Raw genomic sequence first — 17,770 nt, forward strand, 5'->3', positions numbered from 1 at the left:
ATAACTCACATGGTCCAGCACATGGTGTTGAATCAATCATCAAAATTTACCTGTTTTCAAGAATTGGGTCTGTGTAAGGGCAAAGATGATGAATTTGCTGTGACAATTTTGGCTATCACTGGGAGTCAAGGAAATCTGCTGGGTTAAATTACTAATTATCTCTTTAATAAATAAATTATAATACGTGAAATATTTAATTAAAATAAAATGTAAATGACAAAAACAAAATTTAAATCCAGATTTTTTGTTTTAATGATACCATGTTAAATCAATATTTATTAAATGATATATACTTAAAAAAAAAAACATTTAAATGTTAATGAGAAAATTAAAATAGGGAAAAGAGTGATTGGAATTTTCAGCAAGCAAATAAAAAGGGAGGCAGGGAGTTTCTGATCACGTGGTTCATTGATTTTCAACAACCCATGCATGGAAGGATTTTCGATCTTTTATAAAGGTGATTGTATTTCTACACTGATTTTTATGGTTCTATAGATAGACCCTAAGGATATGTTGGCCATAAGAGAAAAAGTACCACTAGTACGATCTATAGCACATGGGGCCTCAAATTAATAATTGTCCTATTCCATGTATTTTTATATCAATAACTATTAATTAGAAAACGCTGAAAACTTAAATTGTTTCTCACTCGTTTTTAATAAGTAGTTCTAACTAACTGGAGATCATGTTTCATGAAATAAAGATTATTGGTTCGAATCCTTTTATCCCATTTTCCTCTCTTTATGCAAACATATCAAAAAAAAAAAAATGTCCCTCACTCTGAGTAAGGGAATTCGAACCTTAATCTATGGTGTGGAGGGCATAACTATCTATTATTATTATTTTATTTATTTATTTAGACAATAAATATAAGAAATTGACTTTATTCGGTACATTCTTATTCGAGCTAACAATTCGAACAATAACCTGCTGCCAAGAAACCTAACTAATCCGTCCTTCTCTTGCCGACACATTAAGGAGGTTTCAAAAGAAGGGCGAATTACATGTGGAGTTCATTACATGCATGTGTAGTGCAAGGAATGGATGATCCATGCATAAGTGTTAGTGGTTGTAACGTAGGACACTCTAAATATTACAGTAGTAAAGTTTTCTTCTTTCTTTTTCTCTTTTTTTCTTTTTTTCTTTTTTTAAGTAAACTTTTATAATAAATAGTAATTTAACATGGTATCATAATAAAGGTTCAAATCGAGTTTTCCGTCATTCCCCCTCATAAAGTTAAAAATTCAACATGATGGGCCTCACTTTATATATATATATATATACACACTAAATTTTTCTTCCATATATTAAGACCTTATCCTCATGTTAATATATTAAACAAACTGTTGGATCGTAAGGCTTACTTAAAATAGGGTTTTGGAGGAGCAAATGATGGATTTTAAGCTTGAGATAGCTCAATGACAATGGCCGTGTGCACACCCAAGAGAGGTTTTCATATTAGGGTCTTATGCGCGATTCCAAGATTTATAGCTCAAGTTAGGAACGAATTACTACCATGAGCATAATATCACCCTATCAATTAAGAACGGAAGGACCCGAGAGAGATAGGAACGTAAATTTAGGGAGCTCCTGCAATGGGCTTGATCGACCGAGCAATATGCTGAATCAACTTAGACAAGGCACATGGCAACTTGGAATTTTGGCAAAAAAAATTCTAATCCCGGTTGACTCAGTAAGCACGTACTTAATCAATCAAGCTTGACTTTGATTTGACTTGATTTAACTGGCATTAAATGCGAGTCATGAAGGCTTGGTCAATTGAGGGTACTCAAACACTATCAACTAAGACACTTGGTAGCCATCCAGTAATGCGACGAAAAATGGCTTGATTGACCGAGCACTATAGTCTATAGCACCCTCGAAAGATTCTATAAATAGAGGCTAGCTACAATCTCACATAATACTAACCATGTCAACTTAAAATGTGAATTGTCACGTCAGTTTGTAAAATTATGCAAATTATCATGATCAATTTGTAAGAGACTCCTAGAACAAGCTAACATTCTCCAATAAAAAAATAAAAAATGAATAACTACTATTTGCTAGTTCAGTCAGATATTAGAGGGTCAAATTAAAAACTAGTATATTAAAAATGGTATTTTATTACATATTCTCTATTATTTTGCATAAAGTAAGTTTTCAATAACTTTGTAAGGAATATTGATGGTGCAGTGGAAGCCCTGAGGGAAATAGGTGGGCAATAAGGGAAAAAAGACTGGAATTTCAACATAGACCCATGCATCAACGACACAAGCTCTAGCTGGACGACACAAATGATGGAGTCAACGCCGTTGTACAACAACAGTGTCGTTTGCAATGGCTCTTACCCTGGAGGTGTTTGCCACGTAGAAAACATGTAAGCTATCCCCTTTCACTTGATATTTAGGACCAAATAAAGGGTCGATTAATTTCTATGCTTGGGTTAATTCTTAATATTTTATTTATGATGACAATTCAAAAAATAATGACATTCATCACTAACAAATGACATTGTTTTAGTGAATTAGGCTGATACAATTCAAAAAATAATGACATTCATCACTAACAAATGAAGTTGTTTTAGTGAATTAGGCGGATCCAATTATTAACCGCATTCACATATATACCTGCATGTTATTACATAAATAGCGATTAGCAATTATTTGCGCTTTTATAGTCTTAGAATTGAAAGATACGAGGAAATGAGAGTGATAGCAGTACACGGACCACTTCACATCACCTTTAGGGTGATATAAGGGTAATGTAAAATATTACTTGTTTCTCTCTCAATCTTTTCTCACTTTTTGGTGGTAAAGGTTGTTGGCAGTAGGTTGTCCACAAGTAATATTATAAATAAGACCTTTGTCTCTCTTTAATCTTTAAAAGTGATGTGTCATTTAAAATTATTATTAAATTTGAAATAAATCATTATTAAATTCTAATTCAACCACGTCACATTTGAAAATAAAAAAGTGAGAAAATTTATTAGCACTTATAACATTACAAGTAATGATAAGCGTTACCCTTATGTGACTATTAATTGTAATTTTAAAAGGCACGTCAATTTTAATTGGAAAAAAAAAAAACGATGACATCATCAGTAGTCTAGCATTTCTCTGTCGGCGAAGAGAGAGAGAGAGAGCTCACAGTTTCTTTAGCCGGCCGGCTACAACAGGCGGACAGGCCTATACAACAGGCGGACAGGCCTATCGGAATTCGTCGAGTATGACCCGTAATACGTTTCGGTTACCAAAGCATTAGAATTCTGGTTTCTTTGAGGTTAGCTGCAATGGCTGCCACACCGATGTGGAAACCAGATCCATAACAACACCATGAATTAAACCGTCAAGGGGATTCAATGGGTATGTTGGAGAATTTAATGATGGCTAGAACTCTGAACTATAGTTTTTGATAGTACAGTACCTTGGAGAATAAGAAATCGTGTTGAATAAGGGAATGAATATGAAATGGGTCAAAACAGAAATATATGTAAGAACATAAAATTAATACATTTGTTGTTTGTGGGAAGTGAGTTTTTACGATTATTCATATTCAAGGTCATATTTTTGAAAGTTGCACATTTGATTGGGATTATGGGTAACCTGTAAATATCATTTTCATACAGATTTCTTAAAGGGCAGGATCTTTCTAGTGTACTTCCACCAGCTCTGGCGAAGCTACCATACCTGAAGCTAATGTAAGAATAGTAACCATTATTTGTTTTTCTTGTTAGAACCTAAAAACTAATTTCTTCTTCTAATTGCACAATTCTCTTGATTGTAGTGATCTCAATCGCAACTACCTTTGTGGTAATATACCTAGTGAATGGGCTTCTATGAAGTTGGAATTTTTGTAAGTGACTTGTCAGTTCATTTCCAAGGTTAGCTATTATTTTAGGAGGAATTCCTACGGGCAGGGTCACTTCGTGTACCCATCCTTGAGTATAAACCTCGGGTCCATGTAAACTACACCATCCATACAGGCAGGCAAGACTTGGTTGCGTGGCCCCAAGGGTTTGGTAGCACTATGAGGATTCGAACCTCAGTCTTGATGGTTCATCATCACCAAAGACCGAGGCCTGCACCACTAGGCCAACCCCTTGGGGTTTGTGCAAGGTTAACTTTTAAATTCTGGTTCTTATTGCATTAGATGAACTCACTGCAGGGGCCTCAGTGTGAACAATTTATCAGGACCAATTCCAAACTACTTGGGAAACATCACCACTCTTCAATATTTGTATGCTCTTATTATGTCCAATTTTTTTCACACTAAGATTGTGTCATAGTTTTGTTTGGTCTAGCCCTGCTTTAATTTATAAGGGTATTATACACTCAGGAGCTTAGAGAACAATATGTTTTCTGGAAATGTTCCACCTGAGCTTGGACAATTGGTTAATTTGGAGAATCTGTCAGTATTTCCTTCTCATTTTTTATTTGACTTTTCTTGTCACACTTAATCACTTTACAATTGAGTTGCTATATATGAACTTTCCTTTTGGTGACTGCAGCACTCTTAGTGCTAACAATCTAATAGGAAAGTTTCCCACGACTCTCACCCACTTGAAAAAATTAAAAGAACGTTAAGTGTTTTGTAACCTTTTACACTACCGTACTTATGATAACATTCGATTTCTCCTAGAAAAATCCTCAAGTTTTATGTCATTTAATTTCTTAGATTCTTGGCCACATGCAGTAGAATTAGTAGTAACAACTTCACAGGAAAGATACCAGATTATTTCCGAAGTTGGGAGAAACTTGACAAATTGTAAGTATGTTGTCCTGTTATTCATTCTAAGTCCCTTTGACGTAAAAGTTTGAGGATGTATTGTCATTGACAGACATATCCAAGGTAGCGGTCTCGAAGGGCCAATCCCTTGTAGCATATCTGTCTTGAAAAATCTAACTAAACTATGAGTTAAGCTTTCAAAATTAATAGTTCTTGAGTTGCATTGTTGCTGTAAATTTTTATTTTCAATAATTCCTTAATTATGCAATTGTATGCAGAAGGATCAGTGACTTGCATGGAGAAGGTTCAGATTTTCCTTCCTTAATAAACATGACAAATCTGAAGGAATTGTGAGTCATTCTTGTGATCGTAAAATGCTAGGGAATTAGAATGATTGAAATGCATTTTTCATGAATTGTGATCATACAAATTCGGTTTATATTTCAGGACATTGAGCAGCTGTAACATATCTGGAGAAATCCCTGCATATATGCCTAATATGACACATCTTGGAAAATTGTAAATGCAGTTCTCCTAAGGGAGATATATCCTTTTGATTATCATTATTATGAAATTATTACATTGTCAACACATTCATACACATAGAAAAATAAGAGTTTTCCTTTCTTTTTTCTTTCGTTTTTTTGTTGGTGACATATATATTTAGGTATCAACGTTAGAAAATTAAGGGAGAAATATATTTTTTCCCTTTGTGATTAGGCACAAACAGGCAACTTGAAATTTAGCATGCACACACAACTACCTTGTGGTTAGGTTCAAAGTATAAAGTGAACATATCTAGTCTATAAATAGTCACATCTTCCATGTCATGAATTAATATATACACCATTACCCATCCTATCACTGTATAGACGATCATCCTGGGAAAAAATTATTATTATATTTAAGCCTTTTATTATAAGTACATAATTCATACATTGAGGGACAATACTAAAAATATTCAATGACACGACGTTTTCTTATTGGTTTGGAGATATTGTGCGTGTTACAAGTTCACTTTCATACTGTTGACATAACAATAAGGGATTTACGTTTGACAAGCAACTTTAAGAGAAGTTTCATGTTTTACATCCTAACCGAAGGGGGTCAAATAGTTTTTTATTTTTAAATTAGTGATTTTGTTTAAAATTGTTGGGTTTTGAATTGCCAAATTTAGTGGCAAAATACATTCATCTGCAATCCCGTCAGCAGTGCATACATGAGGTGTTGTGTCAAGAGAAGACCTAGAAGATCGATATGATATGGTTAAATTTAATCAAATCGGAATTCTTTAATTAGAGTTAAAATAGGATTTGATTAAATTTCGTATCCTGCACATGTATCAGTATTCGGACCATAACTTTTGGCACGAGAATCAGATTGAGGTGAAACAGTGGCATTGGAAAGCTAACACAAAATTATACAAATCTTTGTGAAATAAGATTTTCAAAATTCGAAAGTTAGCTATGCCAAAATCGTCTCGCAAGATAAGGAAGAAAATTTGGATGAATCCTATTTCAACTAGAACTAGTTTTTCTTTCCATTTCAACTAGTACTAGGTTTTCTTGTAGTCTATATAGAGAGAGCTGTTGTGCACGAAATTGTAAGGAATTCCACATAAGAATTTATGTGCTAAGAGAGCATTTAAGATATTGAGCGTTAGGGTTAGTCTCTCTTAGAGTTAAAGGTTGTGTCTTCATCACAGATCATATACAACCAAAGTCTACCGGAGTTCCGGTAAAGGAGATCAAGTAGAAGGATTGTGCCAGATGTTCTGAAAAGGGCTACTGCGGTAGAAGTCAAATGGGTCGCTTGTCTTATGCAAGGGAGTGTCAATTGCAAAGGTTTTGTAAGTGTGAACTTCTTGTAATCCTTATTCTTTTATAGTTGATTGATTTCCTGGGTTTGGCTGCCCCGGAGAGGTTATACATTTTAGAGAGTTCTCTAAATGGTTTCCTCTTCGTAACCAAAATATTTGTGTCTCTGTGATCTATTGTTCTACATATTTTGGTTGTATGATTGTTTAATTTTTAATTCCACGTATTATTTGCATACACCTATTCAACCCTCTTATTAATGTCGTTTGGAGTCGTTTTTAGAATTTACAATTGGTATCAGAGCGGGTTCACTTTGTTTGGATTAAATTTCTGAGTGAGATTCTTGACTCCTTTGTTATGAATACTCCTCAGTCCCTTAGCATGGATTCTGATGAGGAGATTGACCTTCAAATGGCCTATAACAAGCTCTTTAAGACATTTGTTAAATTGAATCATCATCATCAAATTTCCCTTAAAAAGCTTAATGATGTTGAGCATGAGAAAGAGTCTTTGGTTGTTAAATTGTCTAAATCACATGCCTTAATTGACTCTTTGAAATCTGAAAATACTATGCTTATTGATAAATTGGGTGCCTCTACTTCATATGCTTCTAATTCTAAAAGAAAAACTTTGTTTGTTAAGCATGTGAAAGTTGAAGAAGTCAAAGCCAATATACCTTGCTTGGATAAGGGCAAAACTTCTTGTATGAATATTAGTGTGAAGCCCGAATTCAAGGCTCTTTCAAGGAAACAAACTCATGCAAAGTTTGTTCCTACATGCCACCATTGTGGGATTATTGGTCATATTAGACCAAATTGTTCTAAGTTGAAATCCCAAAGACCTTGGAATAAAAAGGCTGCTCCTAAGAAATAAAAAGGTGGTGTAGAGTCATGTTTGTATAGATCTAAGTATATGTACATCCCTCCTCATATGAGACAAGCTTCTCTGAAATTTGTCCCTACTTGCCATTATTGTGGCAAAGTTGGTCATATTCGATCTAACTGTTTTAAGTTGAAACCCTGTGAGCATAAGAGTGAGAATTCCTATTCTAGGAAAGGTTTTGAGGGGCCATGCATAATGATGAGGGGAGTGTTATCTAGGTTAGATGAGTTTGACAAGAGTCATAAATCTGTATCTAAGGTTAAGAAGGTTTGGGTTAGGAAGGTTGATACCATTCACCCTTTAAGAGGGAGTGGTGGTGGACTCACCTAAAGTAAGGTGGTCCATAACATATCTAGGATTGGTTGTCTTGCATATTTCTTCATGTCCTAGAGCATGTAGCATTCATTGCATTGCATTGCATTTTTTTTTTCTAATTTCAGTTATGCATATGCATTGCATTAATTTTGTGCATTTTATCTTATTTTTTTTTTAAAAAAAAAAAAATTCAAAAAGGCAAAAATATTATTTTTAGGTTGTCTCCTTATTTTTGTCATTTGCATCTTGATAGTCCATAAACTTTTCATGTATACTTCATGGATCCAATTCCTTATATCTCAGAATGTACTTACTATACATGAGATGAATATGTATCAATGGACTGTTTTTTTTTTTTGTTGTGCCTAAGCTTAAGCTTCTATGGTACATTTTACCTATGCTTGAACTCTTGTGCACATTTAAGCTTAAATTGAGTATGAATTTGGCCTTAAGGGTGAGTTATGTTAGGCAACCATGTGAGGAAGATTGACTAGTAGTGTCTATCAAATTGACCAAATGCTAGTTGAACCTAGGACCTAGAAATTCCAGCATTCCTCTAATTTGTTTTAAGCACTAAATGATTAAAGACACATTCTCAAAGAGAAAAATAGTGAAACAAGAAAACAAAAGAACATATTCCAAAATGAATCTATTTCACTGTGTCTTATTTGTGCTCAACTTGTCCCTATAGAAATAGTTGTGACCATATTCATTGTGGAAAGAGACGGTCATTACCGGACAACGTTTGAGTATGTGCTATTACTACATGGAAAGTGTATTGGATGAGGGTGACACGGCTCTAGCAAGGTTTGACTTTTGTTTAAATATACATGTCAATCTTCCCATGAGGTAATTTAAGTTTTGGCTTGCTAGCCTATCCCCTCACCTCGTAAGTTCATAAACTTACTTGATGGTTAGCTTTCACACACAACACACAAGCATGGGTCGAGTGAAACATGTTGCTTTGCTTGTGTTGAAAAAACTTTTGTTTCATATTTTTTTATTCTCATGTATATTTTGGACATTTTGAGATATTACCGGATAATCATTGCTTAATATATGAGTCTTTTATGTTTTATCATGTGAGTGTATTTGACATAATGAGTCTTATATTGAGGGGGAGAAAAAAAAATAAAAAATTATGAATTTTTTCTTCATTTTTTTTATGTCATTCACTGAGGGAGAATTTTTTTTTTTTTTTTTTTTATCATGCTCTTGCATTTCACTCATTATGCATTCATAGTTTTGATCATGTTTATGTTTCTCTGACTTTCCTTGGGCTTATTGGTGTTTTACTGCCCTTTGTCCATTCATGACAAAAAGGGGGAGAGAAAGTTTTAGAGAGTGCAGACTAGGAATAGATAGAACACCATAGATGATTTTGATTTTGATATACTTGTTGCATCTATGAATGATATTTGTTTTGTGTTTTAACAGATTTGGTGAGCTATTCATGATTATATTCTATTCAAATCTATTATATTATTGGTACATTGGGTATTTCTATTCCACATACGTTTAATATGTTTTGTGAGTGTTTCAGGAAACAGGAGTTATTTATTCAGATGTAACTTATAAATTTTGTCACAGAATTGTCAAAGGGGGAGTTTGTTGAGTTTTGAATTGCCAAATTTAGTGACAAAATACATTCATCTGCAATCCCATCAGCAGTGCATACACGAGGTGTTGTGTCAAGAGAAGACCTAGAAGATCGATATGATATGGTTAAATTTAATCAAATCGGAATTCTTTAATTAGAGTTAAAATAGGATTTGATTAAATTTTGTATCCTGCACATGTATCAGTATTCGGACCATAACTTTCGGCTCGAGAATCGGATTGAGATGAAATCAGCGGCATTGGAAAGATAACACAAAATTATACAAATCTTTGTGAAATAAGATTTTCAAAATTCGAAAGTTAGCTATGCCAAAATCGTCTCGCAAGATAAGGAAGAAAATTTGGATGAATCCTATTCCAACTAGAACTAGTTTTTCTTTCCATTTCAACTAGTACTAGGTTTTCTTGTAGTCTATATATAGAGAGTTGTTGTGCACGAAATTGTAAGGAATTCCACATAAGAATTCTATGTGCTAAGAGAGGGTTTAAGATATTGAGCGTTAGGGTTAGTCTCTCTTAGAGTTAAAGGTTGTGTCTTCATCACTGATCATATACAACCGAAGTCTACCGGAGTTCCGGTAAAGGAGATCAAGTAGAAGGATTGTGCCAGATGTTCTGGAAAGGGCTACTGCGGTAGAAGTCAAGTGGGTCGCTTGTCTTATGCCAGGGAGTGTCAATTGCAAAGGTTTTGTAAGTGTAAACTTCTTGTAATCCTTATTCTTTTATAGTTGATTGATTTCCTGGGTTTGGCTGCCCCGGAGAGGTTATACATTTTAGAGAGTTCTCTAAATAGTTTCCTCTTCGTAACCAAAATATTTGTGTCTCTGTGATCTATTGTTCTACATATTTTGGTTGTATAATTGTTTAATTTTTAATTCCGCGTATTATTTACATACACCTATTCAACTCTCTTATTTGTGTCGTTTGGAGTCGTTTTTAGAATTTACAAAAATAAATAAAGATCTTAAACCAAATTGTAGTTTGGGAGCAAAACTAGTTTAATGGTTTTTAGCAAGTAATATGAGTAATACTATATGAGCAAACAAGTCTATATAAAAAAAAATTAAAAAATTATCTTTGTCATTTATAACTTGTGTTTGGATAAGTGACCTCTATAGTAATCTGTATAAAAATTAAAATTGTTCTTCAAATAATAAATGCTTACTAAAAGTTTTTGATGTTATACTAGAAACAGAGGACATATGCTAATGCTTATCATACAATGTTATCGGTCTGGAGTTGATTACTCATGGATTTCAAAGCGCTGAAATGTAAGAATATAAAATCAAATCTAAGAATATATTCTAACAAAAAAGTCTCCAATTTTATTTGTTTACCATGTTTGGTTTAGTTGTCACTGAAAAACTTTGTTCCATGACATATTTCTTGTTATATACTTACAGGGATCTTAGTTTCAACAGATTGGAAAAACAAATTCCAGACTTTGAAGTTCCAAACAATTTGACTAATATGTAAGCTATCTACATTTATGAGAGAAATTAGTGTACTTTGCGATGCATAGGAGGCCTTGCAGCTTTTCCTTTTTTATTTTATTTTATGTATTGTGGAGCTTCCTTATTTATTGAATCAAACGAGTTGTCTAATCATACAAAGTAGGAGATTCACCACAATGTGATATAAGGTAGGCTTAACCACGTTGTCATTTTGTTGCTTACTAAAATAGGTATCTAATAAGCAACTTGTTCAGTGGGACTATTCCAAGATGGATCAGGAACAGTAAACAATATGTTTTTCATATTAAATTTTACAAAATTTTGTACAAGCCTTATTTTTATCTTCTGTATTCCTTTTTCTTTTTCTTTTTTTGGGCCTGCAGAGGAATTACATCAGAAGAATAATGTGTTTGTTTGTTTGTAGGACCTTCGATCTTTCCTACAATAACTTGACCAAAACATTTGAAGATACTTGTATAGGAACAACCTTGTAAGAATATTCTTTTTTCTTTTTCTTTTTTATTCCTTTTTGTTTAGCTCCAGCCTACCATAGCGTTGAAACACTATGCTCTCTTTTAAGTTCTAATCTGTGGAAAATATTGTTTGTCATTTCATCAGGAATTTGTTCAAAAGCTTTCATGGACTAGAAAACTCGTAAGCTTCTGATTTATTAAACCTTGAAGTATCATTCGATCTGTTTTCATACATTTATTTTACAGAAGCTAACGCTTCTTTCTTTTGCTACACTAATCAAGAATGCTTGGTGCGTGCCCTGAGGATGATCAATGTTCAGAAGGTAATATACATTTAGACATCTTGTTGAATCTAATTACAATGTATATGCTTCAATTTTCTTGGACATTCCTCTTTGATAATTTTCAATGGGGGAATAAGTCAGTTAAATATTTAATCATTTAACATTATTTTTTGTTCCATTTTGTTTGCTTGTATGTGAACACCATTAACATGCTGCTGTTTTTTGTGCAGAATACCATTCACTGTATATTAATTGTGGAGGAAGCAGAGCAGCTATTGGAAGCATAAGTTATGAAGGGGATACAGACCGTGGAGATCCATCAAAATTTTATCCAAAAGATAACTGGGGATTTAGTAGCACTGGACAATTTCAGAACACGGACATGAACAGCCATATGTATATAGCAAATAATGTATCGACACTCAAAATGCATGACTATGAATTGTACATGAATGCACGCCTCTCTCCCATTTCTCTCACATATTATTTGTGTTGCTTAGCAAATGGAAAATATACTGTGAGACTTCACTTTGCGGAGATAGTAATTAGAGGCAACAAATCCTTTTACAGTCTTGGAAGACGGATATTTGATGTTTATATTCAGGTACTAAATCAAATCAGTTATGCCCTCCTTATTTGTTGATGATGATTTGGTTTGATTGCTTAATATGTTGCAGGGCGAACTGAAGCTGAAAGATTTTGAGATTGAAAAGGAAGCAGAAGGGGTTTATATACCAGTCATTAAGAACATTAGATCAGTTCCAGTTACTAATAAAAGTTTAGAGATTCGCTTTCATTGGGCTGGGAAAGGGACAACAGCTACTCCAAAAAGAGGAACCTAATGTCCTCTTATATCCGCTATCTCTGTGGAGTCTAGTAAGTAATGTAGTTGGTTCTGTAGTCATTCTTTTTCTGGTTGACATGTTAGTACTTTGCTCTCTCTCTCTCTCTTTCTCTCTCTCTCTCTCAAACACATTTTCATTTCAGGTACTGACACCCTAGAAAACCCCAAAACTTCTTATCTAGCGAAATATCTAATCAACGATACAATAGGATTGAAGAGTTCTGTTTGTAGGTAACAAAAATAAGCAGATCTATTTTATACCTGATAAGTACCAATACTAGGGGAGAGGGATCCCAAGAAACAACATATCGTATCTTAATGACACCAAATGGTATTAAATAAATGGAATTGTGATGTGCATGGAATTGAATGAAATAGAGCAGCTTGAGGTTCCCTACGAGCTTCGACTTATTTTGTATCTAGAGCTGATTGATGATGAATCATAGATGAATAGCAAATATATTGCAAGCAATTCCATAATTGTTGGATACAAAGTTATATTTAAAATAAGCCACTTTGCAATTTGGTGGAAGTACAATCCATATTTTGGACATCCTTAACGTAGCTTGCATCCATGTGACATCCTATGACATCTTGTTTTGGATTGATCACATAAATGTGTTCCTTCACATACAACACAAAAAGCAGAATGCAATCTTATGAGTAATCTTCTTGGAAAGTTTTCTTTTCATACAGATTCCAGACTGAGCAAATGGAAGATAATCATTGTGATCGGAGCTGTAGTTCTTGCATTATTTGTTATTCTTCCAATTTTAGGCATTCTTCGGTGGAAAGGCTGTCTGGGAGGCAGGATATCAAGAGAAAAAGGTAATAAATACTATGCAAATCTGGATGTAGAAAGGATTAAAAAAAAACTTTCCTTTTGTCCAACTATTAGAGTAGTGAGAACATTGTATTGCATTCGAAAGACTTGGTACTCTATTGCAGACAATTTTTTCTTTCTTTGCGCCTAGATGAATAATCAGCATCCAACAATAGAACCATCACAAGCAGCTACAAGAGTGCATATGATATGAACCAATCTCAATAATACTTGCGGCACTTTACATTCAATGAAATTAGGTTTATGCAAATTTAACGATGTTTGTAAATAAGCTCACCAGTTTACCATGTAAATTTTGAGTTCATTGCTTATTTAAATGATGGCAATATTTATGTGAGCAATGATTAGATAGTTCAATTTCATTCTTGGGCATACATTTGGGATCAGTCTAGTTCAAGGATGAAAGAGGGAAATGATAATTGACATCAAGTTGATTCATCTTCACATCTCCATAAAGTCACATAAGCTAGGTTGAGCAAGCTTATGTGTAGTAGCTGGAGTTAGTCTCTTTTAGTTGCATTGCTTGGTATCGTTATCTCAAATATCATCTAGATACTCTATAGGCATTCAGATACAAAATTAAGAAGTCTAACTATTTTTTAAGATTCAGTCAAACATCTTGGGGGTGTTTGGCAAACCCCACAGCACTGTTGGCAAACCCCACGGCACTGTAGACCTCAGGTACAGTCTGAAAAACAAACAGACTGATGCTGGCTGATAGGCTCGGTTTGAAAATTAACATTGTAAATAAACCCTATTTTTCCCCTTTAGCATTCTATATACCCAAATTTTTCCCTCCCGTCTCACAGAGAGAAACTTCTACCCCTCTTCCCCAGCAACAGTCACCCCTTCCTCCTCCTTCCATCTCCTTCCTCTTTCCGCCATTCTCTTTCTCCTTCCCCCATTCTCTGTCTCAGCATATAGGAGGATCAACAAGGAAAGGGAATCAGCCGCACCTTCATCGGGTTGGTGATTGGGTTCTGTATTTGAACCTGTGCGCCTCCGGTGAGTAAATCTTCTGTTCTCTGTTCTTCGCACTCCAGTGAGGGAGCAAGAAGAGGAAGAAATGATGAACTGCGGAAGAACGAATGAGGGAGCAGGAAGATGAAGAAATGATGAACATTAATTTTCTATTTTTCATAAGGGCATATTTGTCTTTTAATATAAATTGGCTTCTCCCATACACACGGTCTGCAGGTGTGTAACTGCATCATGGTCAGACTTGCCTGGACAAGGGAATAGTGCCGTGGATGTGGGGGAACGTGTTGTCACTTAACAAACAAGACCCTTAAGCTTGCTATTTTGACAGCTTTGAAAAGATTGGATCTGCAAACTGGTTTCTTTACCTTTAAGCAAATCAGGGTAGCCACTAACAACTTCGATGTTGCAAATAAGATTGGGGAAGGTGGTTTTGGATCCGTCTACAAGGTATCCTGGATTTCATATTCCTTCTTTCTTCTTTCACTTTCTTTTTTACTATTTTTTTTTCTGAATATTTTGCGTGTACCTTTCCTATTGGTAACAGAAACTTATAGGAAAACCTCGAGTACGTACCTGAAAAATTTATATTCTTAATGCAAGGTATACTGTTAGATGGCACTATAATTGCTCTTAAACAACTCTCTCCAACATCAAAACAAGGAAATCGTAAATTTGTAAATGAAATAGGCATGATATCTGCTTTACAGCACCCAAATCTTGTTAGATTGTATGGATGCTGTATTGAAGGAAATCAACTATTTTTGGTATATAAATTCATGGAAAACAATAGCTTGGCACGTGCTTTGTTTGGTAAGCTTAATGTTTTTATTTAGTATTTTATGTTGACTTTTACTTATCAAAAAAATAAAAATTATGTTGACTTTAGAGAGCATAAGACCTTAGCACTGCGAATGGTGTATATCAAGATCTTAGTGAACGAAATAATCATCCTGCTATTTACAAAATATGCAGGTGCAGAGGAATATTGCTTAAAATTGGACTGGCCTACGAGGCAGAAAATATGTGTCGGCATAGCTAGAGGTCTGACTTTCTTGCATGAGGAATCACCACTAAGAATTGTTCTTAGAGACATCAAATCTACCAATGTTCTACTGGATGGGGACCTTTTTGACTTCGGTTTGGCCAAGCTTGATGAAGAGGATAATACCCACATCAGCACCAGAGTTGCTAGAACAATGTGAGCTACCTTTTTCTCTCTTTCCTTCAATACGGAGTCTTTTTTGTCATTCTATTCTTCCTTTTCTTTTGGCCTCCCAAGGATTAAGTACTGTAGACGTCTTGGAATAAGTATATGGTTGGATTTTTATACGTTAGCTGTCTACATTTGCAACATCATGCTTATAGAGAAATTCTTAGCTTTATCAAACATGTACTATAGTTATTAAATGCCTCAATACATGATGCACTAAACAATTAGCTGACCACGTAAAGTAAAAATTGCAGGATACAGAAAAGCAAAAGGAAGAAAAATCTTTCCATTCAACTATTAACACAAATGCTAGCCCTAAAAGCTAACTCCCTCTAAAATTTGAAAAAAAAATGATAGAAATAAAATTGTTTTCAATTATTCTCTCATCCTACACCCAAAAAAACATGTTAATGCATGCCATTTAAAGTGATCTAACAAACAACTGTTTCCAAAGGGAAAAGAAATTATTGACATCTTGTAGAATCATAAGAACCAGTCCCCCTTGAACTTGAGCCCGATGACTTGTCAAATTGTGTAGCTATTGGTACATGACTACGTTAGTTCTCAACTTACAAGTTGCAAGAGTCATGAAATGTTCTTCTTCCTTGCTGACAATAATTTTCTGTATCTTTGACATAATGAAAATTATCGCTCAATTCTAGGAACCTTATTGATTGCATATTTGAATTTTGAATGCAAATGAAATATGATTTGATACGTAAGTTTCTCTTGATGTTGGACTTTGTTGAATATGAACTTTTTTCCTTTTTCCCTGAGCAATCATACTAATGATCTAAGTGATAATATAATCCTTATTTGTAGAGGATACATGGCGCCAAAATATGCATTGTGGGGTTATTTAACCTATAAAGCAGATGTTTATAATTTTGGTGTTGTTGCGTTGGAAATTGTCGCTGGCAGAGACGGAGGGAGGGGGGGACCGGGGTGGGCCATGGTCCCCCCCCCCCAAAATAAGGAAAAAAAATATTATAAGTAAAAAAAATAATAAAAAAATTAAAAAAGTAAAAAAAGTAAGGTTAAAGTTTTAATTTTAGTTATTTGGCCCCTCCAAACAAAAAAATTGGCCCCTATTTTTAATTTTGTTGGTCCATACCCACTAAGTTTTTTTTATTTTTGGCCCTTACTTTCAAATGTTCACTTTTTTTGGCTCTTACGGTAGTCTTTAGTTCATAAAAAACAACCAAAATAATTTTTTTTAATAAAAAAATTCTAAAGAACCGAAAAAAAAATTTTGGCTGGCCCCTTCCCATAAAATTTCCTGGCTCCGTCCCTGGTCGCTGGGAAGAGCAACATGAAATAACGATCAAATGAGAATTATGTATGCCTTCTAGATTGAGTAAGATTGATCTTTTCTTTTAATATACGCAACTATATAAATTTTGGAGACCTAGTTGCTTCCTTGTCTCTTTCCACTCAACTTGGTCATCCTAATCTTTTACTCTAGTCTCAAGCAGCAAAATAAACTAAATTATGTTGAAATTGTCTGCCTTGTTCACTTCACACCTGAGTTCAGCTTATCGACCTGTATTTTTTCTTCTATGTGAGTATAGTTGCTTTTTTATTCTCTTTTATTGATTTGCTACTTTTCATTTCCATTCTCTTTTCTATGCTTATCATAGGCCCTTGTTCTACAAAGAGAGGGTAATCTAATGGAGCTGGTGGATCCACAGTTGGGTTCTGAGTTAAACAAGGAAGAGGCAATTAGAATGATCAAAGTAGCACTCTTATGCACTAATCCATCACCAGCACTTAGACCTACCATGTCTTCGGTTGTAAGCATGCTCGAAGGCCAAACCATTGTTGATGAAGCCGCCTTGGATTCGAGTATATATGGCGATGAATTGGGGTTTAGTGGCTTAAGAGACCAGTTTGAACAACTGCAGCCAGTACCAATGAGCACAAGTGCAATAGAGAGCCTTATGAATTCATCAGATAAGACTTGGGTTGGATCTACTTCTACATCTGCTCAGGATCTCTATCGAGTTAATCTTGATTCTCACTAATTTCAGCATATTTTTGCCCCCAACCATGCTAAATGCTTATTCTAATTAATAAAGCAACATTTGCTTCACCAACTCCAAGAGTTAAATGAACAACTATGTGGTATTAGTCCATAGTACTTCTTGAGGGATTTGGTTGGGACTCTGCAAGGACATGGAAAATAGTACATTGTTGAATTCTGAATAAGAGAATATGTTGTAATGAAGTGAAGATTTAAACAATGTGTTTGCAGTGCTCGCAATTGCGAGCCCCCTAACTATTCTAAGGTGTTTTAGTTAGTCTATTTTCTATTCATATCC

The 17,770-nt window shown here is 34.5% G+C and overlaps 1 pseudogene; it reads left to right on the forward strand.

Moving 5' to 3' along the window:
• The first annotated feature begins 1,424 nt into the window (after nucleotides 1–1,424).
• LOC132169356 (putative LRR receptor-like serine/threonine-protein kinase At1g07650) lies at nucleotides 1,425–17,473 on the forward strand (annotated as a pseudogene).
• The last annotated feature ends 297 nt before the right edge of the window (nucleotides 17,474–17,770 follow it).

Source organism: Corylus avellana, chromosome 1, assembly GCF_965113065.1.
Source record: "Corylus avellana chromosome 1, dhCorAvel1.hap1.2, whole genome shotgun sequence".
In the NCBI taxonomy this organism is placed as follows: domain Eukaryota; kingdom Viridiplantae; phylum Streptophyta; class Magnoliopsida; order Fagales; family Betulaceae; genus Corylus; species Corylus avellana.